The following is a 10,290-nucleotide window of genomic DNA, read 5'->3' as shown; positions in this document are numbered from 1 at the left end:
TGAGATGGAAAAGTCCCATAACCAACCACCTGGACAACCTGAACTGATAGTACAGGAAGTGACAAAACAGATGAATGAGGCTCTAGAAAAATTCAAAGCAGAAATAATCTCCCAGATTACTGTAAAGATGGTGAGCAGAATGAAAGACATGATTAGAGGATCCAGAACAGAAACAGATAAAAAAAAAATAGATGAGCTCAGAAACATGCTGGAAGCCATGAATACCCAGCATAAGAAAGAAATGGAAACTATGGTCACCCAATATAAGAAAGAAATGGAATCCATGAAACAGATTCAAACAGATATTCAGGAGATTAAAAACTCCATTGAAAGTATCCACAGCAGATTAAGGGAATATGAAGATAAAATATCAGATATAGAAGACAGGATCATGGTTAAACACCATGAAAACAGAGATTTCTTAAAAATAGTAAGGGACCACGAGAAAGCAATCCAACAGAGCTAGACGATGCCAAGAAGAATAACATAAGACTGATAGGAGTCCATGAAAAAACAGGAGAAAGACAATTGGCATCAAAAAACTGTTCACAGAAGTAATAGTTGAAAGCTTCCCAGACAGAAGGTAGAGAATTGGACATAGAGATAAGTGAGGCATATAGAACTCGAACTAACCATGATCAAAAATATTCTACATCTAGACATATAATAGTCAAAATCTGAGAAACCCAACAGAAAAACAAAATCCTACAAGCAGTTAGAGAAAAGAAACAAATCACCTACAAAGGAAAGCCCATCAGAATCACAGGAGACTTCTCAACACAAACCCTCAAATCAAGGAGAAACTGTAGTGAAGTATTTCAAGCCCTAAAAGAAAATAACTTCCAACCTAGACTGTTGTATCCTGCAAAATTATCTTTCAAAATTGATGGGGAAATTAGATACTTCCACGACAAAAAACACCTGAGAAATTTCATGAAAAACAAACAAGCACTCCAAGCAATTCTAAACAATATTCTAGAAAAAAAAAATGAAGGTCACAACTCTGTGTGGCTCCACAGAGGGAAGCCACCAGGTAAGATAAGACACAAAAGGGAAAGGGGGAAAATAAGAAATAGAAGTGCCAATAAAAGTAAAACATCATGACAAGGATGAATTAATATCTATCAATTATAACCATCAATGTTAATGGCCTCAATTCACCAATCAAAAAACATAGACTGGCAGAATGGATTAAGAAGCAAAATCCAACAATGTGCTGTATACAAGAAACACACCTAACTCATAGACTGAAAGTAAAAGAATGGAAAACAGTTCTCCATGGCACAGGAACCCAGAAAATATCAGGGGTTGCAATCATATTTGCACACAAAGTAGATTTCAAACCAAAACTAATTAAGAGAGACAAAGCTGGTCACCACATCCTTGTGAAGGTAACACTCCAAGAGGAAAAGATGACATTCCTAAATATATATGCACTAAATACGAATGCCCCCAACTATGCAAAACCCCACTATCACAAATAAGCAGATCAATACCCCACTATCACAAATAGGCAGATCATCTAGACAAAAAATTAACAATGAATTTGTAGAACTGAACCAAGCTACTGAACAAATGGACTTAATAATAATTTTTTTCTTTTTTTTACTACCGAGGATCGAACTCAGGTCCTTGCACTTGTGCAGCAGGCAGTGAAACCACTGAGCTAAATCACCGGCCCCAGATGGACTTAATAGATGTTTACAGTGTTCCACCTCACAAAATCAGAATAGACATTCATTTTGGCTGCACACAGTTCTTTCTCCAAAATAGACCACATGCTAGCTCATAGGGCATGTCAAAGTAAATGTAAAAGATTTGAAGTTACACCTTGTATATTAGCAGACCATAGTGCATTAAAATTGGAGATTAATAATATAAGAAACTGCAAAACTTCCACAAACACATGGAAACTGAATAACACCCTCCTGAACAACCAATGGGTCACAGAGGAAATTAAAGAACAAATTAGACAGTTTCTACAAGCAAATGATAATGCCAATACAACATCCAAGAATCTATGGGACACAGTGAAAGCAGTTCTACGTGGGAAATTCATAGCAGTTAATGCCCATATTAGGGAAACAGAGAGCTCAAATAAACAACTTAATACTGAAGCTCAAGCTCCTAGCAAAAGAAGAGAATGACAAACCCAAAGCTCATACAAGAGAGGAAATTATGAAGATCAGAGCATAAATCAATGCAATGGAGACTAAGAGAATGATATTAAAAATCAATGTATCAAAGAGTTGATTTTTCCAAAGAATAAATAAAAAATAAACCCTTAACCAACTATCAAAAAAGGAAAGAAAAGGCTCAAATCCATGCAAGTGAGAGTGAAAAAGCTGAAGTCAGAACATACCCGCAAGAATCCAGAAGATCATCAATACCTACTTCGAGAACATGCACGCTAATAAAATGGAAAACACAGAAGAAATGGACAGATTCTTAGATACATACAAATTGCAAAAGTTAAATGAAGAAGTTATAGAAATTCTAAACACCTCAATTACAATGAGTGAAATTGAAAATGTAATAAAAAATATACCAACAAAGTAAAGCCCAGGTCCTGATGGTTTCACTGCTAAATTCTACAAGACATTTAAAGAAGAACTATCACCATTACTCTTTAAACTCATCAAGAAAATTGAAAGGGAAGCAAGGCTTCCAAATTCATTCCTGGAAGCAAGTTTTACTTTTATTCCAAAACCAGGGGAAAACCCAACCCAAAAAGAGAACTACCCTTCAATCTCACTAATGAACCTAGATGCAAAAATTCTCAATAAGATACTGGCAAACAGAAAACAGAGGGTCATCAAAAAGATCATACACCCTGACCAAGTCAGCTTTATCCCAGTGATGCAAAGATGGTTCAACATACATAAATCAATAAATGTAATATACAATATTAACAGAGTCAAGGATAAAAACCATATGATCATCTGAATAGTTGCAGCAAAAGCATTCAACAAAATCCAACACCTATTCGTGACAAAAATTGTTCAGAAAATTGGAATAGAAGGTCTTTATCTCAACCTGATTAAGGCTATCTATGAAAAACCAACAGCCAACATCATATTAAGTGGTCAAAACCAGAAAACTTTCATGCTAAAATCAGGAACAAGACAAGGATGCCCACTATCACCACTCCTGTTTAATATAGTTCTGGAAACATTAGCCACAGCAATTAGAAAAGAGAAAGAAATAAAAGTAATAAAGATAGGAAAGGAAGAATTTAAACTGTTGTTATTTCCTAACCATATGATACTTTACATAGGAGACCCAAAATACTCCACTAAAAGATTTGTACACTTAATTGGCAGATTTAGTAAAGTAGCTGGATTCAACATCAACACTCAAAAAACAATAGCTTTCTGGGGCCAGGGATTTAGCTCAGTGGTTTTGCCACCTGCTGCACAAACGCAAGGACCTGATTTTGATACCTGGTACCAAAAATCCCCCCCAAAACCCCAAAATACAAAAAAACTCAATAGCATTCTTATATACAAATAACAGACTCATTGAGAGAGAAATTACAGAAAAGATTCCTTTTACTATAGCATCCAAAAAAAAAAAAAGAAATATCTAGGAATCAATCTAATAAAGGAAGAAAAAGAACTCTACACTGAAAATTATAGCACTCTGAAAAAAGAGATTGAAGAGGATATAAGAAAATGGAAAGACATCCCTTGCTCCTGTATAGGAAGAACCAATATAGTGAAAATGACCATACTTCCAAAACTACTATATAGTTTTAATGCAATGCTGATTGACACTCCAACAATATACTTCACAGAACTAGAGAAAAAAATCCCAAAATCTGGAACTAGAAGAGACATAGAATAGCAATAGCAGACACCCTACCAACGTCGTAAATCCAGCGGAACATGCCGAATCAGCTGGCTGCAGACAGGCAGGTCTGCAGACACCCTACTGAGGTCCCGAGTCATGCAGAACACTCTGAATCATCCAGCTGCAGACAGGCAGGTCTGCAGATGCCCTACCGAGATTGCGAGTTGCACAGAACACACAAAATCATCCCGCGCCCTGGCAGCAATACACTGGACACTGCCCCCCCCCCACTGCTTTGTACAGCCACCTGTTTCCACACTACAAAGACACAGAGGACAACAGACCACCAGACCACAGTACTGGGTCCCGCCACTCCTGGCCCAGAATTAGGGGCTTCTGAGCCTCCACCTCACTGCTCCTGGGCCAGAGGAAGGGGCGTCCTGGCCGCCATCCCTCCCACTGCTCCCAGACCTCAGGAAAGGGCTTTTGGGCCACCATCCCTTCTGCCACTCCTGGCCCCTGTCCCACCTCTCCCAGCTCAGAGGAGATAATCCACACAGGTGCCAACAGCACCCCACCTGCCCCCGCAGTCGAAATGAGAAAACATGTAAATAAGTCTCAAAAGTAGACTTCCAGATCACCTACAGCAACCACAAAGGGAAATGAGGTGGAACACTCTGATACTCAATCACCTGGACCCACTGAACCGGCAACAAAAGAGGATCTGGAAAAAAGGAAATCAGAACTAATTTCTCAGAAAACAGGAGAAATTGTGCTCCTAGTGCAAGACATGATTAATAAATCTAGAGAGGAGATCAGGAACATGATGGAATCCCAACATAGGGAACAAATGGAATCCATAAAACAGATGCAAATAGATTTCCAGGACACGAAAAACTCCATTGAAAGTCTATACAGCAGAATGAGTCAATGTGAGGACAGAAGTTCAGATATAGAAGATAAGATTGCAATTAGTGACCAGGAAAAGAAAAATTGCTTCAAAATTATAAGGGATCATGAGAAATCAATCCAGCAGCTGCTAGATGATGCAAAGAAGAATAACATAAGACTGATTGGAGTCAATGAAGAAACAGGAGAGAGTGCAGATGACATAAAAAATCTCTTCACAGAAATAATGGCAGAAAACTTCCCAAGCAGGGGAAAAGAGCTTGACATACAGATAAGTGAGGCATATAGGACTCCAAACAGGCTTGATCAAAAAATATCTACACATAGGCATATAATTGTTAAGATTCCAGAAACTCAACAGAAGAACAAAGTTCTACAAGCAGTTAGAGAAAAGAAACAAATCACATACAAAGGAAAGCCCATCAGAATCACAGCAGACTTCTCAACACAAACCATCAAGGCAAGAAGAGCTTGGAGTGACATATTCCAAACCCTAAAAGAAAACAGTCTCCAACACAGATTGATGTACCCTGCAAAACTATCTTTCAAAATGGATGGAGACATAACATACTTTCATGACAAAGAGCACCTTAGGAACGTCGTGAATACCAAACCAGCACTCCAAAGAATTTGACACAATATCCTAGGAACAGATATTGAGGATCACAACCCCAGGAAGCAAAGCAGAATGAACCCATCTGGCATGACAAGAAATTAAATGTGAAGGGGGAGAACCCAACAAAAAGAAAAAGTCATGGCAGTGACAGTTATATGACAGTTATAATGATAGTTTCAGTTATAACCATCAACATTAATGGTCTCAATTCACCAATCAAAAGAAATAGACTGGCAGAATGGGTCAAGAAGCAAAATCGAACAATATGCTGCATACAAGAAACACACTTAATTCAAAAGGAAACTCATAGACTGAAAGTTAAAGGGTGGAAAACAATAGCCCATGTGACAGGAGCCAGAAAAAAAGCAGGAGTAGCTATCCTCTTTTCAGATCAAGTAGATTTCAAACCAACACTGATTAAGAGAGATTAAGAAGGACACTACATCCTTGTAAAGGGAAGAATCCAAGAGGAAGACATGACAATCATATATATCTATACACCAAACACTAGTGCACCCAACTATATAAAACAAATACTAACGGACATGAAAAGTCATATATGCACTAATACAGTTGTAGTGGGGGACCTCAACACCCCATTGTCACAAATAGATAGATCAACTAGACAAAAAATAAGTAATGAAATACTAGAACTCAATTGAACTCTTGAACAAATGAACTTAAGAGATGTTTACAGAGTCTTCCACCCCACAAAATCAGAGTACACATTCTTCTCAGCTGCACATGGGTCATTCTCCAAAATAGATCACATACTCAGACATGGAACATGATTAATTAAGTGCAAAGGAATTGAAGTTATCCCCTGTATATTATCAGACTATAGTGCGATGAAATTGAAGATCCATAGCAAAAGAAACTCGAAAAATTTCATAAACATGTGGAAATTGAACAGCACACTTCTGAATAACGAATGGGTCACAGAGGAAATTAAAGAAGAAATAAGTTCCTTCAATTAAATGACAAAGACAATACAACATATCTGAATCTATGGGACACAATGAAAGCAGTCTTTTTTTTTTGAAGTTACAGAAATTGGCCTTTATTGTACTAAAGTCTGTAACTTTTGATACAAAGTAACAATTTAGTACAGAGCACCTCAGGCTATCAGATGCATACCATGGGCCTGTATCCCCCTTCCAGCACAGCCTAGCCCAGGGCACATAGACACAGCTCGAGAGTAGTCTGCCGCCTCTCACAGCTGGCTGAGCTAGAAAACTTGTAACTGTAAAACAGAGGACACCATTGAGGACCAAATCGTGTCTCTTTTTTTGAACAGCTGTGTAAGAAAATATATCCCTTTTAAAAAAATGTCAGTAATGGCTAAACTAAAATTCAGTGTCTAAAATTACAAAGAATAAAATGAAATCAAAGATTTCTTGCTAGTAAGATGAAACTTTAGGAACAGTATTAAAATATAGGTCCTACCCCAATGACACATGGAGCCTGGTACAGTACCTATTAATAGAACACAGCTGAAGGGGGAACCACATCAGATGTTTGGCCAGACATATCTGGCATCAGAAGTGCAAAAAGAAAAAAGAGACAAGAGAAAAACAGTAGAAATCCAACACAGACTGAGGACATCCTCATCGAGTCAGGTTCACGCCATGAGCATTATAATGAGGATCAACAAGATATCCTGGGTTTGCTTTCTAGATTCTCAATAGCAAAACACTAACCATTATGCTTTTCCTAAAAATGCTCAATCCAAAGTCTGAAACATGAATGTTTTCCTATCAGAATGGATGTACCTGCCACGCTCTACCAAGGGTAAGGAGCACCCTGCCAACAGTGCCTTGGAAGGCTGGCAGGACTCCCAAAACCCAGGGGCGGCCAGGGACACCTTCCTGCCTAGACCCCAGTGTGTCACTGAGCACCCACTAAGCCCCGGCGGACAGCTATGAATGCAGCTGAAATAGAAACAGGAGGCCACCGGGGGCCATGGGAGGCGAGAGGGCAAGGCCAAGAGGCAAAGTATTGAGAGCCATAGCTGCCCTCCTTTGTGGGCGAGGGAGGGAAATGTTGCCACCAGTGCATCAGCCCCACCAAGGCATGGGCTCTGCCACCACCAGCTAGCTGTCTGAGCACCTGCAGTGGTGAGATCCTTCCAGGAGAGGTGCCACTGAGGAGTGGGAGTCTGTTGATGCTCTGGTCCCACCTACAAGAACTTTCTGAAGCAAAGAAGCCTCCATGGGGTCCCAGGGTCATTTCGCTGAAGATAGGAACAGAAGCAACACCAAAGAAACAGGGTGACAGGGGCAGGGGCTGGGTCCCACAACATGGAGCTGTTCAAGTAAACATAAACAACCAAATACTTAGAAAAGGCTTGCAAACTTGTGATCTGAAGGTTTTCTGTGCAGCATCTGACCAGCTGACTACAGGAAGGTGGGTATTGGACCCCTCCATCTAAGTTTTGTGTTTTGCTTTGTTTTGTCTCAAAGTACAGGCGTGAGGAGCAGTGTGCAGGCCTGGCACTCTGGTCACTAAGGAGGTACTCCCGGAGCCCCGGCTCTAGAGCCTTTCTCCTGCACATCGTAGTGTTCAGTCTCTGGAAGAGTGAGCAGGGCTCCCCACCATCAGGCTCCTCCTAGATCAGGCCGGCCGGGATCCGCAGGGCTTTGCTCTGTTCTTGATTGATGACTGCCAAGATCTGAGTGCAAATGCTTGAGAGGGGTCCTCCCTGGATGACTGCTGTGACGTACTTGCTATATTCCTGCTTGATCTCCTGAGCTGTCTCCATCTGCTCTTTGGAATGTCTCTGTGTCACCTTGTCCCTCAGGTACACGGGGCTTCTCTGTTCCTTGATCTGCTTGGTGCTCTTGTAGTGGATGAAGATGATGATGGGGTAGATGTGCATATGGTGCAGCCACACAATGGCTTGTGGGGCGATGTCCAGCAGACAGTGCCTGTTCTTTTCTGTGATCTCCTTTATTGAAGCCACCGTGGTCATGTCGAAATGGGCGTTCCTCCACTTGTAGTCCACAAACAGGCAGTCCTTGACACCCCGCTTGATGGCTTGCTGGGAGGCTTTCATCACCTGAAGCAGGAACCTGCAGAACTTGCTGGGTGCCTTGTTCACCAGAATCTCCTTCACCTTTGTCCAGTAAGGGCCCCAGGGTCAGGACAGGCCTCAGCGAGGTGCAGTCCACCTTCTGGACCCACTGATAGGCCAGGCTCATTGATTCTTCAAAGAGTGGAATGGAGTCACTGGAAAAGGTGTCCAAGGAGAGGAGGTCCTTCCCATCTTTGGACCCGCTGCATTTGTGCCTGTGTTTCCTGCGAAAGAAGGACCGGTGTGCGGCTGCTGACAGCGTCTTCGAAGTGCTGCCATTGTCTTTGACCTCAGACATGCTGAGCCTCCTGGAGAACTCCTGGTCCATCACGTATTTGCTGGGGATCTATCTGCGCTGCATCCTGTGGGTGCTCTCATCCAGCTGCCATGCCATCCAGCACCCAAACGTGCCCTGGGGCAGGGTGTTGTCCACATAGAGGATGCATATTAGGAAAACAGAAAAAGCCCAATTAAACAACCTGATGCTGAACCTCAAGCTTCTAGAAAAAGAAGAGCAGGGCTACCCCAAAGTTCATACAAGGGAGGAAATTATAAAGATCAGAGGAGATATCAATGCAATGGAGACTAAGAGAATGATACAAAAAAATCAATGAAGCCAAGAGTTGGTTCTTTGAAAGAGTCAACAAAATTGACAAACCTTTAGCCAGCCTTATCAGATAAAGGAAAGAAAAGGCCCAAATCCATGCAATTAGGATTGAAAAGGGTGAAATGACAACAGACCCGGCAGAAATCCAGAGGATCATCAATACCTACTTCCAGAACCTATAGGCCAATAAGATGGAAAACACAGAAGAAATGGACAGATTCCTAGATACATATGAGTTACCAAAGCTGAACGAAGAAGACCTAAAAATTCTGAACAACCCAATATCAACCAATGAATTGAAAACATAATTAAAAACTTATCAACTAAGAAAAGCCCAGGCCCTGATGGCTTCACTGCTGAATTCTACAAGACATTTACAGAGGACCTGCTGCCCCACTGTTTAAACTCTTCAATGAATTTGAAAGGGAAGCAATACTCCCAAATTCATTCCTGGAAGCAAGCATCACCTTCATCACCAAAGCAGAGAAAGACTCTACCAAAAAAGAAAACTATAGGCCAATCTCACTAATGAACATAGATGCAAAAATCCTTAATAAGATACTGGCAAACAGAATGCAGAAGATCATCAAGAAGATCATACACTGTGATCAAGTGGGATTCATCCTAGGGATGCAGGGATGGTACGATACATGCAAATCAATCAATGAAATACACTATATCAATAGAGCCAAGGACAAAAACCATATGATTATCTCCATAGACACAGAAAAAGCATTTGACAAAATCCAAAATGCATTTATGATAAAAACCCTACAAAAACTTGGAATAGATGGTCTCTACCTCAAACTGATAGAAGCCATCTATGAAAAACCAATAGCCAATATCATACTAAATGGTCAAAAACTGAAATCCTTCACACTCAAATCAGGAATAAGACAAGGATGTTCACCATCACCACTCTTGTTCAATACAGTTCTGAAAACATTAGCCATGGCAATTAGACAAGAGAAAGAAATAAAAGGAATAAAGATAGGTAATGAAGAAGTCAAATTGTCATTATTTGCAGATGACATGATACTCTATATAGAAGACCCCAAGAACTCCACCAAAACTCTTCTGGGCTTAGAAGCCAAACTCAGTAAAATAGCTGGATGCAAGGTCAATACACAAAAGTCAATAGATTTCCTCTACACAAACAACAGACTCACTGAGAGAGAAATAGGGCAAACAATTCCTTTCACAATAGCATGCAAAAAACTGAAATACCTAGGAATCAACTTAATAAAAGAAATCAAAGACCTCTTCTCTGAAAACTATAGCACTCTGAAAAGA

At 40.5% G+C, this 10,290-nt stretch overlaps 1 pseudogene; it reads right to left on the bottom strand.

The window, feature by feature from the left end:
• Nucleotides 1-7,914: 7,914 nt before the first annotated feature.
• On the bottom strand, nucleotides 7,915-8,800 carry LOC101698616 (disks large homolog 5 pseudogene; annotated as a pseudogene).
• Between the last annotated feature and the right edge of the window lie 1,490 nt (nucleotides 8,801-10,290).

This window comes from Heterocephalus glaber, unplaced genomic scaffold (assembly GCF_053883595.1).
Source record: "Heterocephalus glaber isolate CG9 unplaced genomic scaffold, H.glaber_assembly_v1.0 deba00001428, whole genome shotgun sequence".
Lineage (NCBI taxonomy): Eukaryota > Metazoa > Chordata > Mammalia > Rodentia > Bathyergidae > Heterocephalus > Heterocephalus glaber.
The sequence above is the reverse complement of the archived record's forward strand: the minus strand, read 5'-3'. Positions and strand labels throughout refer to the sequence as shown.